At 42.3% G+C, this 22,433-nt stretch overlaps 1 protein-coding gene across 5 annotated transcripts in view; it reads left to right on the top strand.

The window, feature by feature from the left end:
• The first annotated feature begins 693 nt into the window (after positions 1–693).
• cald1a (caldesmon 1a) overlaps positions 694–22,433 on the top strand; it is a 53,023-nt gene continuing 31,283 nt past the window's right edge. For 2 of the 5 annotated variants that reach the window (XR_011909981.1, XM_072377980.1), the window contains exon 1: positions 695–824. The gene's annotated coding sequence lies outside the window, so the exon portion shown is untranslated. Of the gene's footprint in view, positions 825–22,433 lie in introns of all 5 variants that reach the window. The other 3 variants (XM_072377982.1, XM_072377983.1, XM_072377984.1) reach the window with 3 other exon arrangements.

Below are 22,433 nucleotides of genomic sequence, written 5' to 3' on the forward strand. Positions count from 1 at the left end.
ATAATCTGACTTCTTGCAATAGGAGAAATGATCATAGATGAGTCACTTCCACGGTGGCTTTACTTTTTGGACCTGCACGTCCATCTTTACAGCCTTAAAAGAGCAAACCGACACAAAGTGAAATGCTAATGTGTTGTCTCAAAAACGCAGACGAAATAAGGATTTTATTTGAATCACTTTAAGTTATGTATATAAGTCTGAAAGAGGCGCGAAGGAACATTTCTTATCTGTTAAATTGTGAAAATTCGTTTTATACAGCTACACAATAGCACATTTGGACTACTTGTGATGTTTAGAGGCACTTTAATTTCAGCTCAGTGGCTTGTGGCACCTCTTTTGTGCTCTTACCAACACAATATGGAGCCTGACGGCCCTCCAGTATTCTGTCCGTGAGCCAGCATCCCTCCTTCTTTGTCCAAGATGTTCATTACGTGATTCCTCTTGACAGATGAGTTTCTCTCAGAGGCCCCGAGTATGCCACGCAAAGAGAGCGCTCTCTGCTTCCAATCGCTTAAAATATTAGGAGTTTTACATAAGTCATTTCGACATATCTCATATTTCATTTCGGACTTTGCAAACTTTGCAAAGCCTTGTGAGAGGGGAGCCTGCAGCTGCTTGGCGTTCTAACAGCAGACTGAAGCGGACAACAAAGTCAGCCAACTGTAGATGTGCGATTATGTCTTAAAGGGAGGAGCTTGAACGGGTATTCGGTGTGGTTTTATCATTGAGTGTGGTGGAGGACCGACTGCAGACTGGCTCCCTCTCCTCTCCTCTCCTCTCACTCGACTCTACAGCTCTACTTTTTGTCCCGTTAAGATACACAGGTAAGCACAACGACCTCCAACTCTTTCCAGATGATCTAAAACTTATTTGCACGCACAAGAAAAAAAGTTTGGGATGCAACTGCAGCTGGAAAACACGATGTAGGCTGTTGTATGACGATGGCAGATTATCATACTGAGTCTCTGCTGTGCGCATGGGCTTCTGATTCTACTTTTCAGAATGTCTTGGCTGGGAGCCGCTCCCTCTTTTGTGCGCTTTTCTCGTCAGCAGTTCACCGCAGGCGAAGTGAAGTTAGGACTGCGAGCTTTACTAAACTTTTCGCGATCAGACGCTGGCGCATCCGTGTAAAAGTTTTTACGCACTCATCGCACACTAAGAAAGCCATATGTCCGCCCCCCGTAATGCGCGCTCTGCTCAGTCTGATTCTTATCGAACAAAGTATGAAGAAACGGCGGATGGGGGGGGTGTCTCCAAACCCCAAACCCCAGCCAGCCTCAGTAGCCGACATGACACTCACTTCAGCCTATGAACAACGTTCCTGGAAGGAAAATAAATCTGTCATTAGCATCCTCCAGATCCTGATGAAAAGTTGTACTTTTGAGTTCACTTTAGAATGTATTCCCCTACATATTTGACATGTGCAAAGCGTATAAACGTGACTATAGGGAACTAAAGGCCCCCGCATGCCGCATCAAAGACGAATATAACCGTAAGATCACGATGAAAGACGTGATTGTCTTTTGGTGTGTGACCCTTCATCATATCCAGTATCTCTTGCAGACAAAGCCTCGGAGTAGACTCGCTCAGCGAAGGCCTGCTCAATTGCACCAGTCTTGGTTTCTAGATATCACATTCTTTTGAATCCTACCACCCCTGAGGCAAAAGGCTCCCCTCAGCCTCGATTGTACATGGGCTGTGCATACATTCTTTTGAACTCTGCTTTATTACATAGTAGTATATGTGAGATAGAGGTGTAGCAAATGGAAGGGGATGGAGGGAGGGACCCCATAGGATAGATCTGTCGGTTCTTTGCTTTCTGAATGGTTTCAGGCCAGAGACAACATAGTAATTGTCCATGAAACTGTATCTGATAAGTTGTGCAGTGTTTGGAAAACACGTGGAGAATGCCCTCAGCTCCTTATAAGGTTCAGGCCTGACCTGGTGACAGATGATTGGAATAGTCTCTGGAATGCAGGCTTCAGCTAAAGCAGTTCCCCACATTTTTTACCACCACAGCCCTGTCTGAGTACCCTCTCATTAACACCACTCAATAATGTGTCATGCTCCCATGTGTTCATTTATGTGCCAATGTCTTGATTCTAAAGCATGTCATATATCAAAGGAGAAGACAAAATATTCGTCCCAGTCACGCTTTTGTGCAAATTTGTATTTCCGTGGCCAATTTTGTAGCTTTATCCATTATGTGCAGTGAGCGTCAAAAAGTTTCAGAATCCAAACAATTTAACACCATCGTCCTCACTGTTCCCGTCCAAGCCTGCAGAAGAAAATACATTTAAAAAGCCCACTCTGGAGCCAGAGTGGGGTGTTTGACAGTTAAGGGCTACTGTAGAAACATGTCAGTGTAGCACGATGGACAGCGAGGAAGAAGCTGTGCAGCTCACCTTCACGCAGACAAACACTTATGACAGCATTATTATAAATATCACATTACATTTTTACAAAAAAAAAGGTTTAATCCGCCACTTTTACTACTTTTAAATAACCCTTCAGATTCAAGGCGACTCATTTAAACTATTTATCCTTTACTTTTAATGAACCATTTCTACAATGTATTCATCACTTTTGCTATCTTCTTCAAACACTTACGTATTACTTAAAGACATCTTTTATTAGTAGGGGAGGGGGTATTTTTTTCCAGTCTTTGCATACATATACATATGCACAATTGCACCCTCACACAACTCTTTCTAGACTGAGACTGCAGCCTTAATGCTGAAATGCATGTCGTGCTTTGTAGTTAGAAGGGGACTGTATAATTGGCATGATATGATATGGGTGCAGAGGAATCTGGAGGTAATTGCACAGAGTGATAACAGGGGTTTGGCAGTGTGGAGCGAGAGCCAGGGCCAGGGCTGGGCGGGCAGGATGTAGGGAACACTGCCATGCATTTCCGGAGTCTGGCTCTGGACTGCACACTGCGGTGAAGGCTTCTAGTTACTGTATTCTGGCTGCATTTTTCCCTCGATCTCCTTTTCCATCCAATATTTCTCCCTGATTAAAGTTAGATGTTGGATTCGGTGATTATCTTTGAATCATTTTCATCACAATCAACAAATGCTTCAGCATGAAGCGCAGCTATGTGTTTATGTGCATCCAATATATGTGGTTGGTTTGTTATAGTCTGATGCTAGATACACATAATCCACCATAGTATCAAGTTCCAAAGCAAGAATCCAGAGTTTCCTCGTGAGGCAGTCGTTTTTTACCACCACCTCACAAAAGAAGCTTACCAAGTGGCAAACTGTATTTGAATAGAATGGAAACCTGGCAGAGGCAGTCCACTGACACAAATGATCAGACCATTTGGTGTTTTGTATTTTTAATGGATGTGTACTTACACTGGTTTTCCAAACGCGGTTCATTTCCCAGTGATTACATACTGACATGTCCGTCCAAACACACATTGTTTCTGCACAGCAGGTGCCAGAGCTATTTTCTGATTTCTTCTCATAACAAAGCAGCGTAACTATGTCAGGCATGTTTCCTGTGCTCAGGTCTTTCTGCCCGCTGGCGTCATTTTATGCAGATTTGTTTGTTGTAATGATTTGCTCTGAAAGTGAGAGGCAGCCCCTCTGGGTTTGCAGAACCACAAGCAGAATGAGTGCTTTCTGTTGTATCAGTGGTGTGCTTCTCATTCCTTTGCACTGCTGGCGTGGAATAAAGTCAGTTAAGGTTTTAAATTTGTGTCTTCTGGACAACAGCAACAGGAGGAGGAGGAGAGGGTTCCACTCATTTGAAGTAATTGTGACTGACGTGCAGTTAAGGCTCATGGGACTCTGGCCCTGAACTTGAGGCCAGCAGCATACCCATTCTGCCCCCCCCACCCCTTTGAATTTGATAGCATGTAATTTGAATGCACTGCATCCAGAACCGCACACTAAGTTGTGTTATATGGTGAGCTTGGATGTACGGGCAGATGTTGCGTTGGAGAAGAAATCTTAACTCTTTCACTGGGTAATGACGGTCAGCAAGTGGGAAGCAAAAGCTGGTATTTCTTCTCAATTACAAGTGTAACTTTATATGTTAGCTGTCTGATTTGAGCAGCTTATGACGGTGTTTGTATCAGTTAAATTGATGTAATTTGCAGAATGTGGACTTGAGCTTTTGGCTCTGTTTGTTGCTCCTCGCCTGCAGACATGCTGACATGGAACAGTCATGCAGGGGGAGCACGGCACACTTGGATGTTCTGGCATTTTCTCACTCCACAATTAGACTCCAGTCATCCCCTGGGTGATGGGAAATGCTTGCCCCAGACTTTTTTTCCTGGCCTATTATACATTCTCCACCAAATTGTGCCTCATTTAATGAAAACACACATGCACTAATCCATATTCAGGCCTCATATTCAATACACTGTACACGCATGAATAATTTCATAATGATTCCCTCTTCCAAGATCTTTATCTTTCCTTTCTTTCTTTCCTAACTAACTCTCAAACTTTGATTCTCCTGTCTGAATCAGCCAGGAGGACACAAAAGACCTGTGTTTAAATTCCTCTGGGCTTAAGTCAGACTCTGATGAAGAATGTTTGTCAGATAAATCTCTCACTCGCATCATTTTCTGACTTTAAAGTGCGATCGCTCGAGGCCAGATTGCCTAATAGGCAGCATGGCACGTCAGCGTTGGTAATTGGCATATTGGTCCGCCATCTGCCAGTTGCCAGATGCCAAGCTCTGCCAGTGGTTTCATTGTTATAAAAAAGACTTTTGTATTCCTGTAGCTCTTGCTAAATCTATTTTTACAAGGAGATGATTTAATTCACGAGGCAGCCTTGTTTTGTGTCTTCAGAGGTAAAACCTCCTCTCTTACTCACAAGCTCCACATTTTGTAGGGTTTTTTGAGCATGATTGATGGTGTAAGAGTGAGGTCAGTGCTCCTAAGCAGCACTTCTGATGTCATCCCACAAAGATGCATGTTCTCCCCTTCGTTCCCCAAATCGGGTTATCCTGAGAAGTGTACAACCTTGTTGAGAGGGGACATTTAGCCTTTAGGCTTCTTCTCATCTGATAAAACAAGCACAGGAAATGTCTCTGTTAGCTGATTGGCCTTGTGTTTTCCTTCAGCGGCGTTCCACTGGGACCTCAGACGTGCACAGTATGTCCCTGTGGCAGAGAAACCACCTTACATATCCCTCTGCTAGCATTTTCTTTCCCTGAGAAATGATTTCTGTAATGTTCACTCTCACTTGCCCCAAGTTCCTCTCCTTCCCAGCTTTCCATTCTCTTCCTTCTGTCCTCTCTCCACTTCCCCTCTGCTTTCCACCTTTCTTCTTCTTCCCCAAATACTCCTAAAACTAAACAAACATGGCTAATCAAGGGCCTGTCAAAGCGCAATTTAAAACTCCCGTATTTTATGGTTATAGGGAATTAAGGGAACGTGGAGGTAATATGGTGACATAAATCCCAGAGGAGTGTGTGAAAAATACCATTCAGCAGGAACACATGACCGGTGAGGTCATGTGTTTGCACAGTTAGCAAGGTTAACCGCTCAATGAATCGCACGGGGGAAGACAGACAGGCCAATGTGTGGGTCAGTTATAGGCCTACAGGATTTATGCTCGTGGCTTTTCTAAACGTGTTGAAGTGTGTACGGCGTTTGTGAGGGACAGCATTGAGAGGCCATGTTGGACGTCTGCCATCCTGAGAGTGAGAAGCGGCGAGAGCGAAATTGGGCTTGTATGTGGTAATGATGGAAGTAAGGACTTACCTCATCCACATAAAACAATCACTTTGTCCTTACATGGGTATTCACATGAGTCAGACTCCTGCTCTTTTTCTCTTTCAGTCTTCAGTTTGAGCTCCTTGCTGTGTTTTATTGAAGAATTTGACTATTTCTTTTAAGTCTCGGTGAAGACTGCAGTGTTGTAATATGGGTTAACGTTTACTTTTACCATCAAATTTGTTCGTGATTTTACCGACCAGATTCTTGACAGGTCCAAGCAGTTGAATTTACAGCAGACAAGCGCAGAAAAAGACAGAAATCTTCACATTTGAGGAGGCACTTTTTTTTCCTGGGATGGATATTATTAGTTTTTACTATTAAAAAGTATGAAATTTAAATGAGGCAAAAAAAAAAAAAAACATGAACTAACAGACGTGCAAAAATCCCCATTTAAAACATCCTGTTGCTACGTGCAGCATTAGCATGACTTGTAGTTGTGTGTCTGGATGCCTGACTCATGTTAGTTTACTCTCTTTAAGTGTCCATTAGTGCTTTGGTCTCCACCAACTCATCTGTCTTTTGGTGCTAAAGGCTCAACTTCCTGTTTGTTTAACTCCTTTCTCACAAATTTAACTCGGATTGACACCAGGAGAATCTCTTTGCACGTGTTTTTAACGCACAGGATAGTCTTTTAGCATCATTCTTCCACATGCAGGGTAACCTGAGAAGTACACAACAGCCAAATGTTCCTTCTTGAAAACAACAGAGACTGAAATATGAGACATTTCAAGTCCAAAACAATGAGCCGACTATGACTTACAGACATAAATTGCTGACTATGCGTGCTAATTTTCCTTCTTTTAATTAACTTGTTTTATTGTTAAATACTTCATGAAGTCAAAGTTTTACAGCGGTTTGTTTTACATCATCATGTTCGATGGGCGGTTGCTTTATTTTGGCACTTTCGGTTCATTTAATTTATTGTTTCTTTGATAAGGACTAATGCTGGAGCTATTCTTGCACCCCCGACCGAAGCATCCTCAGAGAATTTTAGCTCGTGAACTCGGGTGTTGTGTTCATGTCAGTGTTGAGCTGAGCTGGAGCCTTCTGCAGAGTCTAAATGCCAATTAAACACCTTTACATTGCACTGGAGAGCCCAGTGTTAGCGTGTTTTTTGACCGGCTTTAGAAGGGCTTTAGAATCAGACGCGTGTTGTAAAGCGGGGCTCATAGCTGTAAATGATCCGCATCCAGCTCTCCCACCTGAGTAGGCGAGTAAGTCTGCAGCACAGTCTGAGGTCTGTGTCGGAGCTGCAGTTGGGAGCAGGGGTAATTGTTTAAGAGTGCATTTATAGAGTGTACTCTTTGTGCCTCCTAATCAGAAGCATACTCAGGCATTTACATATGAGCCTCCGAGGATTGCTCAGGAATGTATTATAAGCAAGCCGAGAGGACGGGAGAGCCAGAAAGCTGGTGCGAGTGGGCCACTCTGTTATTGCTGTTTCTTTCCACTTCACATGTCACTGCCCTGTTGGGGTAAAGGTGGGGGTGGGGGGGTTAAAAGATAAGTGTGTGTATGTGTGCGAAAGTGATTAAGGCTGAAGATCAAAAGAGCAGAATAACTGATGCAAAACCACTTCTCCCGCAACACCAATAACAAGTGTAGAGTATGTTTAGGCACACTTTCAACATTCTCTTCCTGTGGCTTTGAAATATTGATACCAACAATTTCTGTGAAATGTAAAAATCCAGCGCTCCGATCCGTCTACCTACCGGGATGGAGGCTTTATGGATTACCAGTAAATCTGTTTTTGTGGATTCATTTCGGTATGCATTAGGTAATTTGTCAATTTTTCTCTGTGTGCTCTAAGTTGGGTCTGGCAAGGTTACAAGAAGAGCAAAAATATGGCCTCAGAAAACCATTTTAATCAGACAGTGCTCCTCGGGGACCGAGGCTGGCATTGGAGAGCTCTTTACCTCATCAGAGCTCTGCCAGTGGTGATTGGGAGAAACACTCAGTCAGGTTTTTATTGAATAACCTCAGCTCAGTACCAGAGGGGCTTTACTGTAATAGAGCAGCTCTACAGCCGCCGAGGTGACAGCCAAATGGTACTTATTAAACTAAAGGCTAATTCGTACTAGATGCCCTGCTGCAGTTTAACCTTGTTGGAGGCTTATGGTTTGGCTTTATTGCTGAAGTCCAGTCACTTTTTTTCATGTCTAATGTTTAAGTTACATATGTGTACAATTACCCTCTTCTCAGACAAATTAACCACATGATTACAATTATTTCGTACAGACATTTTACTTTCACTTTGACTTGTTATATAAACTGGAACTGTGGCATGTGGGCTCAGTAGTTTAGCTTTCCTAAATGTTAGCACCTCGACAGCACAAAACCAAGCCTTTAGATGCCAAGCTATTCGTAAATAATAGCTGCGGGTCCCATCATCTCTGCTTATTTACACAGTACACAGCCCTGTGCACAAATTAAGCATGACATCTAATGGAGTGTGAGCATGGATTAATTACCCCCGCATTTAGACTAATGGCTCCTACTCTCCTGATTAATGATGACACATGTCACAATGGAACAGTGCATGGCTAAAACACACAAAGACTTTAAAGCTGGAATAAGATGAAATATGCTCATATGGAAACGTTCTTTGTCTTAATAAGTGTCAGGTGATAATCAGTGGGGTGAAATATATGGTAGTTTTAGTGTCTGTATTGAATGACACTGCAGGGATTTAATTGACTATGGTGTTTCTTGGCCTGATTTTCTTCTACTTGAAAGGAATGCAACAGTTTTTGTTGTGGACCGTAGGGCTGTAACACTCAACACTGCATTGTTTCATGATTGTTTGATGATAATCAATGAAAAATACAGAATTCGGTATAGAACCTCAGGGCAGGTATTTCCTCCATCCACCAGGGTGTGATGGTTTCTGATGAGAGACGAGCTCCCTATGGTTAAACAACGCTCCTTGGTCTTGCTATCCACCTGACGATCGCATTCCTGGTGACCTGCCTTAACGGCTTAATCAACATTAAGTTTGAGTGAGCGTGGAGGCCAGGTGCAGGATCCCCGTCCTGTGAATCCCAGCGCCACACCACCTCTCGGAAACCTTAACTTCAGGGCGTTGGTGCGATGTCGCTCTGACTGTCCGTCCCACACGTCTGGATAGAACTTCTCCCTTCTAAGTCTTCCCAATAAAGTCATTCCCCAGTGATACTGCTTACTGCGCTGTTGAGCCGACCAAAAGCCCCCCTGAAAGTCTGGTCCAATGAACGGTGATTGAACAAGGTGCAAATACAGCATAGTGTACCTGGGGTATGGTGCCCATTCCTGATGGCCTCATTACACCTGCCTCGATGCAAAAACAAATTACCCAGATTCCCCACAGAACAGTGGGTTCTTGTTATCAAAGAATCTGTGCCAGATGCGTATGATGGAGCCTGGCTTGCTTCCTGACAGATTTTTCATGAGACTTTATATGCCTGAGTCAAGGCCTGAGCCCCACAGTGCCAGTCACTTCTGTGACAGCCACCTGGGAGACCACCTTGGAAAATAGGCCCCATTAGTTCAGGTTAGACTTAATGACCAGTAATGGTATACCAGCCAAGCTAAACTGTGCAAAAGGGCTCCGGGCAGGCCGAAATGAAATACCAGTCACTCAAGCTCTGAACATAAACACAAGGTGGGTGGTGGGTTAAATGGGTATATGTGTAGGTGCATGTGTATGAGGGGGTTTAGACATGTATCTGGGTGAATGAGAGGGGAGTTGATCCAGGTGGAGCAGACAAATATCCCACCAGAAGACACGGATGAACCCCCCATGGACAGATTAGCGCTGGAGGAGGGATGGCTGGTTTTGGATTTATTCCAGTTTAAGCACTGGTGCTTTGTGAATCAAATCTCATCTCCAGTTTTGCCATCAGCTTGAAGAAAATTACGGGAGAAAAAGCTTGCAGCGATATCAACAGAGCAACCAGAGAAGCCTCTTTGGAGCGCCGCTCAATTATTTACAATTTCATGGCTGTCTGAGATATGTGTTATTCTAATAAATTTAGGAATTAGGAAGCTTAAATACCACACATACATTAACCTCTGAAGCAGAATTTTATTCTCAATTTAGTGGTAAATACCACATCATGCTAATGGTATTCACTGATGATTACGTCTTCTACGGTCTAAATAGTCTGTGGCCTAGAATTAGCACAGGCATTAAAAGTAAAAAAAACAGAAACCCTGCATATAAAATGGTGTGATATGAGTCAGTCACGACGAATAAGCTGCACAGCTTCCAGGGCTGCCGAGGAAGACCAATACAGAGGAAGAGGGGGAGCTTTGTTATGTCTCTCGAACCTCTGGGGTTTCCTGAAATTTCTGGCAGTGGATCCCAAAGTCGCATAACCACAGAAAGAGAGAAGACAAGGGATGAGGGGGTAACTCACAATGCAAGACTGGCATGAGCTGCTCTGCCTTTGTGGTTTGCATACATTATCTAATGGAGAGTCCCTGAAATTAAATTAAAATAAGATTAACTGAAGAAATACTTTATCAAACCCAAAGAGAAATTGGAAACGACTCAATGATACGACATAGACCCGATTCCAAAACAGCTGGAACACGTAAAATGTAAATAAAAACCAAATGTAATCATTTACAAAGCTTATAAAGCAACATTTTTATTCAGAATAGAACCTATAAAATGTATTATGCTGAAAGTGAGTGCAGCATCCCTCCCATTTAACACCAGTCTGTAAAGCTGAGGAGATTCTAGCTGCTCAAAAGTCCTGGTTTTCCGTTAGATTCTTCTACTATGAAGCCACGCTGTTGGAATTTAGCATGGTCTTGCTGAAATATGCAAGGCCCTCCCTTAAAATGTTGCTCTAAAACCTGTATTTACCTTTCAGCACTGATGGATCCTTTCCAGATGTACAGGTTATTAGTTCCATAGGCACTAATGCTCCCCAGTATCATCAGATATCATCAGAGATTCAGGCTTTTGAACTGAGAGCTGATATCAAGCTGGTAGGTGTCTCTGATCTTTAATCTATGAGATGCAGAAGCCGTCTGACCACAGATCAGTTTTCCACTTTGCCTCAGTTCATTTTCAATGAGCTTTGGTCCAGAGAAGATGGCAGCATTTCTAGATGCTCTTCACATATTTGTGGATGACACGGTGAACTGTGTTCAGACAGTGATTTCTGGAAGTGTTCCTTTAGATCTATAATATCGGGCTCCAGTATTCTCTGCATCATTAGTTTTTTGTTCTGTACATGATGGAATTTAGAGAGACTCTGCCTCTCTAAGGTGCTACTAACCTATTGCCAACTAATTCCAGATTAACTAATTTTATGTCATAAAATGTCTCACTCATTTTAAATGTCTTTTGTGTTCTTTTATGTATAAAAAGAATTACTTACACCGCATCCCAGGATGCACCAGTCCACAAAAATGACCCCGGTGTCTGGTTACATGCTTGTAATATTAATAAAAAGAGAGAAAATACAGCTCATGCATTCTGAAACATTTCAACCACTCAGAAAGGAAGCACAGAAAATTACCCTTTGGATAGAGTGCTGTCAGATTTTAGCTAAAGGGCAGATCTTTGTGAGACCAGTCAGCATGATTGTTTCAAACCGAGATGCACAGAAATGAGTGTTGTGATTTCTCATGGATGGCAGCTCATCAGGTGACACATGACTGAAGGCAATGGTGTGTAAAATCTGGCTTGTATTGCTTGTAGTGTTCACACCCCTGTGTGGAGCATATTCAAGGCCTTAAGACTCTGGCTTAGTCCTTTCACCTCAAGGGAGATTTTTTGAGGCGGGGTGCAGAAGACGTGTACCCATCTATGCTGGCTGGCTGCCACTCTAATAATAAGAGTCAGTACAGCCATGCACGAAAATGAGATCTGGTAAGGCGAGTGAAGTTCAGCCCTGTAGAGCCCTGAAAGGATCTGAGGTGAGATGAGAGGAGTGGAATGTATTTTTTGGAAGGAGCGGGGAGCTCTCTGTCACTCAGAATGTACCTCTACCGATTCAAATGCGGCTGCTAATGCTTTGGTACCGTCAGAGTGGAAGTCATGTGCACCAGGGCGTGATGTTTACTGGAAATGTATTGTTGTATAAACAGCAAAAAAATGCATCGGTCATAGTTCCTGGTATCGTATCCTTAAGTTGGTGTAGGTGGACTGGGTTTCTCTGCTGAATTTTCCACTGACATCTGCAATGTTTTGTCAAGAGCTATGCTCCTCCTCATGCTCTTTCCACTCTCGCTTTGTACCAACTTGTCTTCGAAAGAGGTATTGCTACAAAATTAATGAAGTTAGGCACAGAGTTAAAAGTTGCCAATAAAACAATGCAATAAATTCCAGCTGCCTTCAAAGGACAGATGTGGAGCTTATAAAGTACATTCCGGTGAAGAGGCAGACTGTTACTTTTGCAACAACATTGCACAAAAGGCAGAAACCCGGCTTAACATGTCCTGTTAAATGAGGAGTGCTTAAAGCTACACATCAAACAGCTGACAAGCATGGCTAGCCCAGTGCATCCTCTTGCTGCTAAAATCCCAGACTGAAATTGAGCTTTATAACAAATATTGATTGTTTGAATTATATAGAGGGTAGGTAGCAGCCAGGTGCGTCTAATCAAATGCACCTGATTAACTGATAATCAGAAAGTGCAGAAGTTTCTGCAGTTTTCTGGCGTTCTCCCGAAGAGAGAATCACAGAATTAAAACAAACCACCTTGTCGCCGGTGTGTAGCTCTCTATTATTAGAGCTTTTTCTTACTAGTGTTGCTGCAAAGTGTTTGCTCTGCACCCACCTTTTTTTTTTTTTTTTGCAACAAGACTGAATCACTCCACCTCCCCACATCCAGCGTGAATAATAGGCCTACTTGGTCAGGTCATCTTGATGGTCCGCCACCTCGCCTGTTCCCTAATCTCCTATCTCTCTCCAGGAATGCAGCCCTTATTTTGAAAAATACCTTGTCATGTAATACCCTTGAAAAGCCTCGCAGCACACTTCAAAAAATTGGCATTCCACTGCATGATTTACTGACCTGTGTGTTAAAACAAGGCAAGACAGATAAGGATTTATGGCATTTTGGAATGATTTAAATAAATATGTCTTCTCCTCAAGTGATTTTCTTTTTGTTTACCACACAAGGCTCTGTCACATGCACAGAAAGGGCTAACTAATGTCAGGGTTTTCACTCAGCTGTCATGTTTTCAACAGCCTCTCAAAAGGGTGGTGGAATTGCATCATACTTTGTAGCCTCTCTCTACCCTTATGTGTTTCCTTGTAAGGTATGATGGGAAGACATTCTCCCTTTGTGTGGGTTTGAGTCAGCCACATAAATCACTCCGCCACTTATATTCCTTTTTTTTTTTTCCCGACCCTTTCGAATTTTTCCCTTTGTCTCAACGCAGAGTATTTTCTCTCGGGCCAGGGAGGGAGCCACACGTCCACCGCGACCCAAGCGTGGCTTTTATAGGAAGCGTGTCACAAATGTTCAGCAGATCCATTTTGTTTCCACTTCCTCCCCCCAAGACACATAAGGAACCTCTCAAGCTTTATGAGAATACATTTTTATGTTCCACTTAATGACTCCAGCATGTGATGTTGTCCATAAACCAGGGGCATTCGCCTGCCATAGCACCTCCTCATCATGTATATTTTGATATTAATACTGTTATCAGTCAGTTTTCATACATTTTCAGAGTCACTAACATTTATTTAAATTAATTAAGACTCACTATATGTAGTTTATCTTCTATACCTGTCTGCTTTAATCCTTTTCAGTTAAATTCTGCTTTGTTGCCATCAGCTGGTTCATCCGTTCACTAGTAAAACTCACTCATTATCAGCCCTCCGGCTCCACTACTCTCCCTGGTCAGCTCACTAGTAGCAGATTAATGTCCTGTTGTGGAGACACAGACTCCTGCACGGGCCTCATTTACTCTGACAGAAGGCAGGTATCAGCGTGGGCTGTCCTGGAGGAACGGAAGGAGGCTGACATGACAGAGGGATGCGAGAAGGCGTCATGACAACTCACATGATGTGTTATGTTTCAAATGGATGAAAAACTACCGATGGTTCAGGAGGAATTCTAAAGCAATAAATGCTGCATTTTAAGATAGTTTTCACTCTTGTCCACACTATAGACTACTCTTTCCTACAATCTCGATACCTTAATCTTGAATTAAAAAGCGCTCTATAAGACTAAGAGATGAGGATTTTGCCTTGTTTTGACAGGAAAATTGTGCATTTGTTCACTGGTTTTATTCCTGTCTTGGGTTATCCTATTAAACTGCATTATTCGACAAAGAGATGAAACTTTAACTCTTCCGACCTTGTGGTATTATTTAAAGATCTATTAATATATCATGTCAAGTGCAAAAGTGTATATTTATTGAAATTGCTTGATGTTTTGGAAACATTCTAATGCAATATTTCAAGGGGATGCTTATATAAGGGTTGCAGGGCTGAAAACCAACACTGCTTGGATCCTGAGCAAACAGAAGAAGAAGGAGCCAGAACAGCTTATTAATTACATTCTTCTTCAGCCTCTTCAGCGCTTGGCAGCAAAGCAAAGGGTGTCCATCGTAAAAAGTATTACCGTCTTCAGGAGACTTTCACTTGCATGACAGAAATAATTATCACATTTATGCCAAACATGATGATAAGATGAGTTATATGGTTATATGTTGTGAAAATTGCAGTTTTTGAGGTGATGCCATTTGTAGCATCATACCAGAAACCCATTTTAAACCACATGCGCTAGGAAGCATTAGCATAGGTCAAACGCTACCTGGTTCTAGTGAGTTCATATTTTACTCCTACCTAGACACAAAGTTTCTTGACTCTGACTAGTTACACTACTGCGGCTGGTGAGGATCATGAGCAAAAGTGTGTTTTGCTATTGCTGTTATCAATTAGCTGTGCTAAAGCTAACTCGTGATGAACTTGGAGTCACTCATTCCGCCAATCATATAGACGGGTTTCATGCTAACAAATATTAGCGCGTACGTGTGCATCCAGCAAGGTAGTAATGTTTTATAAGTAAAAATATCCACGATGTTCCATTTTACAACCTCCAACACATAGCAGAAGTAACACATAAACTAAGGCTACTGTACAAGACACGAGCGACGGTTAGCTTAGTCTGAAACTGATAGCACAGCTAGCTTGAACCGCTACTGTTTATATCGATAAATTTGTTATTGACTATGCCAAGAAATGACCAGATCTCAGCATTATTCTTGAGAACAAATAGTAGATAATTTTAAGTGAGTGATTGGATGGTCTGATATACATTTGTAATTTTGAAGCCAACTGTTTAAACTAAGAAAAATAAGCGTACATATGAGACCTTAGATGGGTCAAATTATCTGACCTACGAATTTACAAGAAAATAAAGAAACTGCATCAGATATTTGCATTTTGAGAGATGAACTGAGCACTGCAGAGACTTTGCTGCCTTCGGGACTCATGGGACCCGAGTCCGCCCTTTTAATGCCCTGGATCCTCAATCTTCTTCTGCTCTTGGCAAAGGGCTGTGATCCCCTCAGAATACTGAACAATCCCCATCCATCTCTTTTGGCGGTTGGTTCAGTTTTCTGCCTTGTCATCTCTGCTTAGGAGCTTGGCTAGCTAAACAGCTCCTAAAACAGCCTGTTGGAGCACAAAAAGGCAATTTGTACTGCTTAACAAAGATGGATTTGCAGGAATCTTTTGATGGATGAAATGCGACAGATGCATTTAAGAGACTTTGAGACTCTTTAGTATTAGTAAGTTACGCTAAACATTTGCTGAATGACCTTAGCTTAATATTTTCTCATCTGCCTCTTGGCTATAAAGAGAAGGCACACTCAAAGGCAACTTTCCTCTGATTGTCCACCTTCTTGAAACCTATGAAAAGAATGCATCCAGCACTTGCAGGGTGCACTTCCTGCACATTGTGACAGTAAGTCAAGTATTTAGAACAGTGAGGCCAAAGATTTTGTCAAAGATATTTTTACATATGCTGACCTCTTCATTTAAAACTTGGCTGATATGAGAATCCACAATAGATTTTAAGATTGTAAAGATATTTTTTTGTTGCCAGCTCTTAACTGCCTGTGGGTAGTACATTATTTTCCAATAATTATTAAGTTATGTAAAAGAGAAATTAGTCTTTAAGTTGAACACAAAACCTCAGTGACATGATCTTTATTATTTTGCTCTGTAAGGGCAGACTGCCTTTTTTTAATCTTCCTGCAGTTCTCTGCTGAAAGAGTTTTTCTGCTGGCAGCACACTCGGATAATTCGATAAGTTTCTTGTGGAACGACATGCCCACACATACATTTATTCCTTCACAACACGCAGTTGTAGAAGACTGTCAGAGCAGCTTCACATAGCAAGGGGGAGCCAGATAAACAAACCGTTTCTAACTTCAGCAGAGTACTGTGGCGCTGGAGACGGCTGCTTTTTCACCAAGAGGAATGTTCCCTTCCAGGGGGCTCAGATTCAAAGTTCATTGCAGAGACTCTGGTAGAGAGCTCATATGTGAGAGTAAAAAAAAACCAAAACTTTTGTGTGTGTTTAAAAATGAAACGTCAGCGCGGTGAAAAGATCAGTGTGCCTCTCTTTCATGAGTCCAGAGTCGTGCAGGTGTGCATGTCTGTGTGTGCGGCTGGGGCCGACAGCATTGGCTGAGGTGTCACGGCAGGTCCAACATCGCCATCAGTCATGCTGTTTAGAGAGGGAGCCAACTCTGTGGCCACTGTGTAGTGAGTGTGAGAGCTCTATCTTGCTGTGCACGCAGCATGCAAGAAAACCTTCCCTCTTTTTTTTTCCCCTTTTTTTTCCCAGTTTGGTTACGGGAAAAGGCAGCATTTTTTCCTTCCATATTTGGTCATATGGAGCACGGCCAAAGAGCAGTAGCCTTTTGATGCCGTACAAACATCCCTATTTTGTGTGGGATTTGTACTTTTTGGATTGCTTTTTCTCCAATTCTGCCTCATTGTGGTGTAGCATTTAAAATTGCACTTTTAAAAGGGACTCAGGCCCTTTAAAAGTCAAAGACTAGAAAAGGATTATCTTGGCTTTGGTTGCTTTTTCACAAAGAATTTTCCTCTTTACAGTATTATTTATGATTTAGACCAAAAGAATCCAAGTCCTAATGCAAATGTCCCTCTTAAAACCAACATTTAAAAGTAAAACAGTGTTTTATTGCCCTCTTTTTCAGCCAACAGCTACATTGCCTCCTCCTGGGCAGTTATTTAATTTGGTAAATTGGATCAGCAGCTGACAAATAAGAATTTATCATCTTGTTTCAGTGGTAAACTTTAAAGAGCTTCAAGGTTTTGAAGCAGAGTTTAGTTTGAAAAAAGGACTGTCTTTGCACCTATGTGCTAAAACCTGCCCACAGAAAGCTGTAGACTCCGATGATGCATTGGGCACGCTGGGGTATTATTGTTATTGCAGTTTAAGAGGGGCTTAGCTTCAGGCACAGTGTTTAAGGAGGCATAAACACGCCCACAGCCTGATGGGGAATGCAAGCAGGTGTTTTCAGCTGTCTCCTCAAAGAAAGGAAAGGACATGATACCTCTGGAGCTAATTCTGCAGAAACTGTCATGCATATTTTGGGGCAGGAGATGGAGAAGATATTAAAAGAACAGCGAGTCACAATCTAAATATACAACAGAGAAGAGCGTGTGCAGATTTGAACAAGGTTATCTCTCTGACAATGGAAAATAAAACACAGGATTCAAGATTGAGTAATCAGTTTTTATCATGGCAGTACTTTAAAAAGTATCAAGCTACAGCGTCCTGTCCAGAAGGGATTCATCAGCTGTAAAGCTAAGTGAAACAAATGTCTAATTTATCACAACATTCAGTTTAAGTAGTAAGCCAGAGAGGCACGGCTGAGTTAAATTGCACTTTTAAGGATAATTTCAGAATGCTGGACCTTACGGTTTTTAGTTTTCGCCATTATTTGTCTTAATATCTGAGAACATGGGGAGGAACGTGGCTACAACAAAGTCTGACAAGGATAGAAACTCAATAAAACAGCAGACAAGTACAAAGGAGGTTATTATTGTATTCAAGCTTAAAACCTCTCTGCTTGTTAACCATCTTGACTGTGCTAGTTTATCTTTTAGTGCACCGGATCAGTGATCAATCCAGATGTTTAGCTCTATCAAATGATGCCTCTGAGGTATTCCATTGAGACTTTCTTGGCGGGTGTGTGTGTGCAGATAACCTCAGTCAGTCTGCCTCAGTGTGTATGATGCACAGGGCACAGAGAGGTGCTATGGAATGTGAACCATTGTCTGGGAATGCAGGAGTCTCCTTTTTCCTTTCACCAAATGGAAACTTGGCATCTTTAACCTTCAGGTCTTTCCCTTACACTGCTGTGAAATTTCCCCTCGCTGGTTCATCTTCTATTTGACATCCAGAGTCAGCACAGAGGAGATGAAGCTCGATTTGGGGGAGGATTGTGTCTAATCACTAACCACAATAAATCGGAGGCATTCAAGGTCTGGTTGCATTTCACTTTGCACTGGCATTAGCTTCTCAGATTTGCAGTGAATGCAGTTGGCTCACGCTCTGTTAGATTTTTCCTTATTTGAGCCAAAACCCTTAGAAATATATTTTGGAGGAGATAGTGTGAACGGAAAGCAGATGGTATTGAGACTAAGCTGCGCTCTGATGCTGTTCGCGGTCTCATATGTTGCTCAGAAAAAAAATGGTTGCAGCTGAGGATCTTGGCCTTGACGGCAGAAGCTGTTGTCGATGACAATCACACTGACAAATAAAGAAAAAATAGATGCTTGGCTGCTGGAGATTTGATCAAATTAAACCATGCACTAAACTTAATTCATAGCCAACCAACTCTTCATATTATGCCTGAACCCAGCTGTTGGTTAAGCTGCCGCATTGTGGTCCAAGCAGGAAGGAGACACAGTTGGAAAAGGGTGAAAATTGGATGAAGACTGGAGTTTATTGACACGTTATGTTGTACAATTACTTCACTTCAGCTGTTGATATATATTCATTTTTGTACTTCAGGCCTGCAACACATTAACACATTAACAGTACCACTTCAAGATGTTTTCTTTTTCATTAAGGATGCAAAGTGTTGCTATCTGTCAGGTGTTTCTTTGCCCCATTCTTCCTGCATCAAGGTGTGGAACAGTTCTTGGTGGTTCTGTCTCTACACGTTCTCTTTCAGGGCACAGGTCATCACTGCAGACGGGCCGGTCCAGCATCTATACCCCCTCTTACGCAGCCATGGCCATCGCAGAGCCTGGCTTTTGGACTTGTTGCTGAAAAAGCCCTGGTTGGTCCTTTCTGGGTTTAATTGCCTCATTTCATTCCTTTCTTCCATAAATATCTGGAAGAATGAGTGGTCTGACCACGATACCCGTTTCCACTGCGTGATGGTCGATACAGATGCCTCCGAGCCCAGAGAAGTCAAAACTACTCCTGGACATGGTTAACATAATGGCTTTATTTTTTGTATGGTTCAGTTTTAACTGCTATTTGTGAATTTTACTCCATTTACTGATGCTTGACAAACATTTCCCACAGTAATCCCGTACTCTTGTGGTGATATCAGCTATTGTGTGGTGGAAAAAGCATGTGATGTTATTAAAGCGCTCTATAATTCATGGACGTAGATGATAGATGATTTTCCAGGTTTCCAGGGTGACGAGTGGGCTCTAAATATAGACTGTTTGACATCACAGTGACAGAAAATAAAGAAAAGAATACTAGATTGTTGGGAATTTCATTAACAAATGACAGTCCCATACCCCGGTATATATTATCTGTCAATAATCAGTCAAAAATATCTCATCGGTGTACCGGCCAGGCTGTGGAATGCAGGCAGGAAAATGCTCAGCCAAAAAAACAAGCAGCTTCCAGCTGAATTTATGAATACTCGTCCGCAGTCGCTCACGTCCCGAGACAGTAAATATGTTAATTTGGTTTCGCCCTCGTGCAAAAACCTGCAGCTTCAAGGCCAGCTTTCCAAACACAGCACTGTAGGTGTTGATGAATATCACACATGTATAGACATTTACTGTACCAGACACACACACACACACACACACGTGTTTGAGGAGAAACAGTTGTAAAAACACTCGATCACATTCATTCAAATGCATCACCTCAGTGCTCATTTGCTCTCATTTTCCGCACACATTGACAAAAGTAAATCTTATTTTTTTAAATGCTGTTTGCCGTAATGTGCACGCCCTCGTGCGCAGGCTGAGCATATTTTAACAGCTCTGTCAGACTAATCTCCGGAGAGTCCTTACCCCTGCAGAAAACGTTAGGTTTACCCAACTCAAACTGTCCCCAGAGCCTCAGCCACAACAGCTGTTAGAGTGCACCACCTACCAGCTCACAGTTTCTCCCCCTCATTATGTCTCCTCTTCCTTGTTTTACTGCACGGCTTTATCTGTGTGATAAAATAACCGTAAAGTCATTACATTCTTCCTTTGCCAAAATATCTGATCTCGGCTTAAACTCAACTAAGACATCTGTCTCTGTCTTTTTCCTCCCAGTTCGATTTGAATTTACTTCATATTTTTCTAATCTTCACCCCCCCGTGAGGTTAGCGTCTCATTCCCCTTTACTGTAAACGCAGAGCAAGCTGTTCTGTTCGTTGTAAGCGGATTAATTCATCACTTTATTGTAGTTATTTGTGTGGGATTGGCATAGATGCCAGCTAAAGCAAAGAGAAGTTAGCAGACCGGACTTTTTCCTTTCTTTTGAGTAAAAAAACACACTCTGCATTGGTTTGTAATTTCTGTTGTGAAGACGAGGTCCTTTGTCACACTGTTGCAAACATATGAGAGTGCTTCAAGAGGGCAACAATTATGTTACAATCAAAGCTTTGAATTTGTCAGGATGTGGAGACGAACTTCGGTCGTGAAGACCTAAAAGTCTGCATATTTTTTCTACATGGAATCCTGCACTTTTAACAGTAAAGAGGCCGTGTCCTCCACTGTCCGTGAAGGATGGCCTATTTTCCAATGATGTGTGACGTGTTTTATTCTATTATTGGGCGGTGATAACATATTTCACTTGAATCTATCTTTTATGCCTTCTGGTCCCGTGAGGCAGCTCTGAAAAACCAAGTGACACGTGGCTGGTAAAAGAACGAAAGTGGCTCATTAACTCTGCAGCTCACCAAGCACTGCAGCAGGTGGCCAAAATATTTTCTTCCACTGACTTAAAGACCAGAAAGGCCTGGCTTCACGCCAGTGTCTCTTTTACATTGCTGGAATGCCTTTCCTCACCTGAACACTTGTAGCCTCTGGACATGTCTCTCCTCTCCTCTGCAGCTCAATAGTACATCTCTGTCCTCACAATGTAAACTCAACCCGAGTGGTAACGCACTCTTTTCTTCCTTTTAGGGCAAACACACAAAAAATGTCAGCTGGAGGCTGTGGTATGTGTAGCTGGTCCTGCCTTTTTCCTTCACAGTCGTGTAAAAGGGTTAAGAAGCACCCGTTGGAGTAATATTGCATGATGTTATCAGTTTTTGAGAAGTCATGCATGCTCGGCTCTTTTAAGGTCCCACCACAGCATTTCAGTTCGGTTAAAGTCTGGACTTTGACTGGGGGGTGGCAACACCTTGATTCTTTTGTTTTTCTGCCATTTGTTTGTAGATTTGAGGCTGTGCTTGGGACCACTGTCCTGTTGCATGAGCCAATTTCAGCCAAGCTTTGCTGTCAGATAGAAGCAGGATCAGTGGCTGCAAAACAAGCCCAAATCATCACCAACACACCACCGTGCTTGACAGCTGATGTGAGCGGTTTGATTGTTTTTGTTGTGGTCAAACGTCGCCAGAAGCAGCTTTGCAAACCTCAGCTTATTTAGTGTTTTTCTAACTGTACCGTCCTGAACTGTTGAGTCTGAGATTTAGTTCTTTGAGCGTTGCACATTGTGACCTTGGATGAACTTGCTGGGACGTCCACTCCTGGGAAGATCGATGGCTTTTCTTTCCATGGTTCATGACGTGATGAACCCTATAAATGTGTGTGTTTGAATATGATCCAGCTGTAGTGGGTTAGATCTTCAGGTTATTGATAATTATTGGTACTTGACATAAAGGTCACTTTATCACCATTGTAGCAGCAACAAGCCTCCTCTGTTCCTTTATTTTCCAACCTCACAGCTCACGCCATATAATTAGAGGTATGTTAGTTTTTACTTGTTCATCTTAGCTTTAATTCCCTTTTGTGCTCGATAACCAAAACAGTAACTGCACGCACAAAGATCCACAGCTGCGTTCAACTGGCATGTGAATGAGTAATTTGGAAACTCTTTCAAGTCCTTTCTGCTAAAATCAAAGGTTAAATAGGAGCATTCCTTGCATAGCTCCATAACCATAACGTAGAGATGAATGTGTTTGTGTTAAGGCTGCGAGGGGATGGTTGCTCTTAGTAAAAATCTGACCAAAGTCCACTCTTTTGAAAGACTGGTAAGCAAGTATTAGGAACATTTCACCAGAGCTTAAAATAGATCCCGTACTGCTGGCCCATAACTTATTCCTTCGCTCACTCCCGGAGTAATTTGGCCGACAGGGTTACATTGTTTTAGCTCTTTTAACTGAGGACTTTGCGAGAAAATAGAGGCATTATAAGGTGGTGTAATCCCAGTGGCTGTGAGGATAATATCAACTTACCTTTAAAGGCTTTCAAGCGATTGGCATTTAGAAACTGGGTTGTGTG

Source organism: Leuresthes tenuis, unplaced genomic scaffold, assembly GCF_036924035.1.
Source record: "Leuresthes tenuis unplaced genomic scaffold, fLeuTen1.0.hap1 SCAF_23, whole genome shotgun sequence".
Classification (NCBI taxonomy): Eukaryota; Metazoa; Chordata; class Actinopteri; order Atheriniformes; family Atherinopsidae; genus Leuresthes; species Leuresthes tenuis.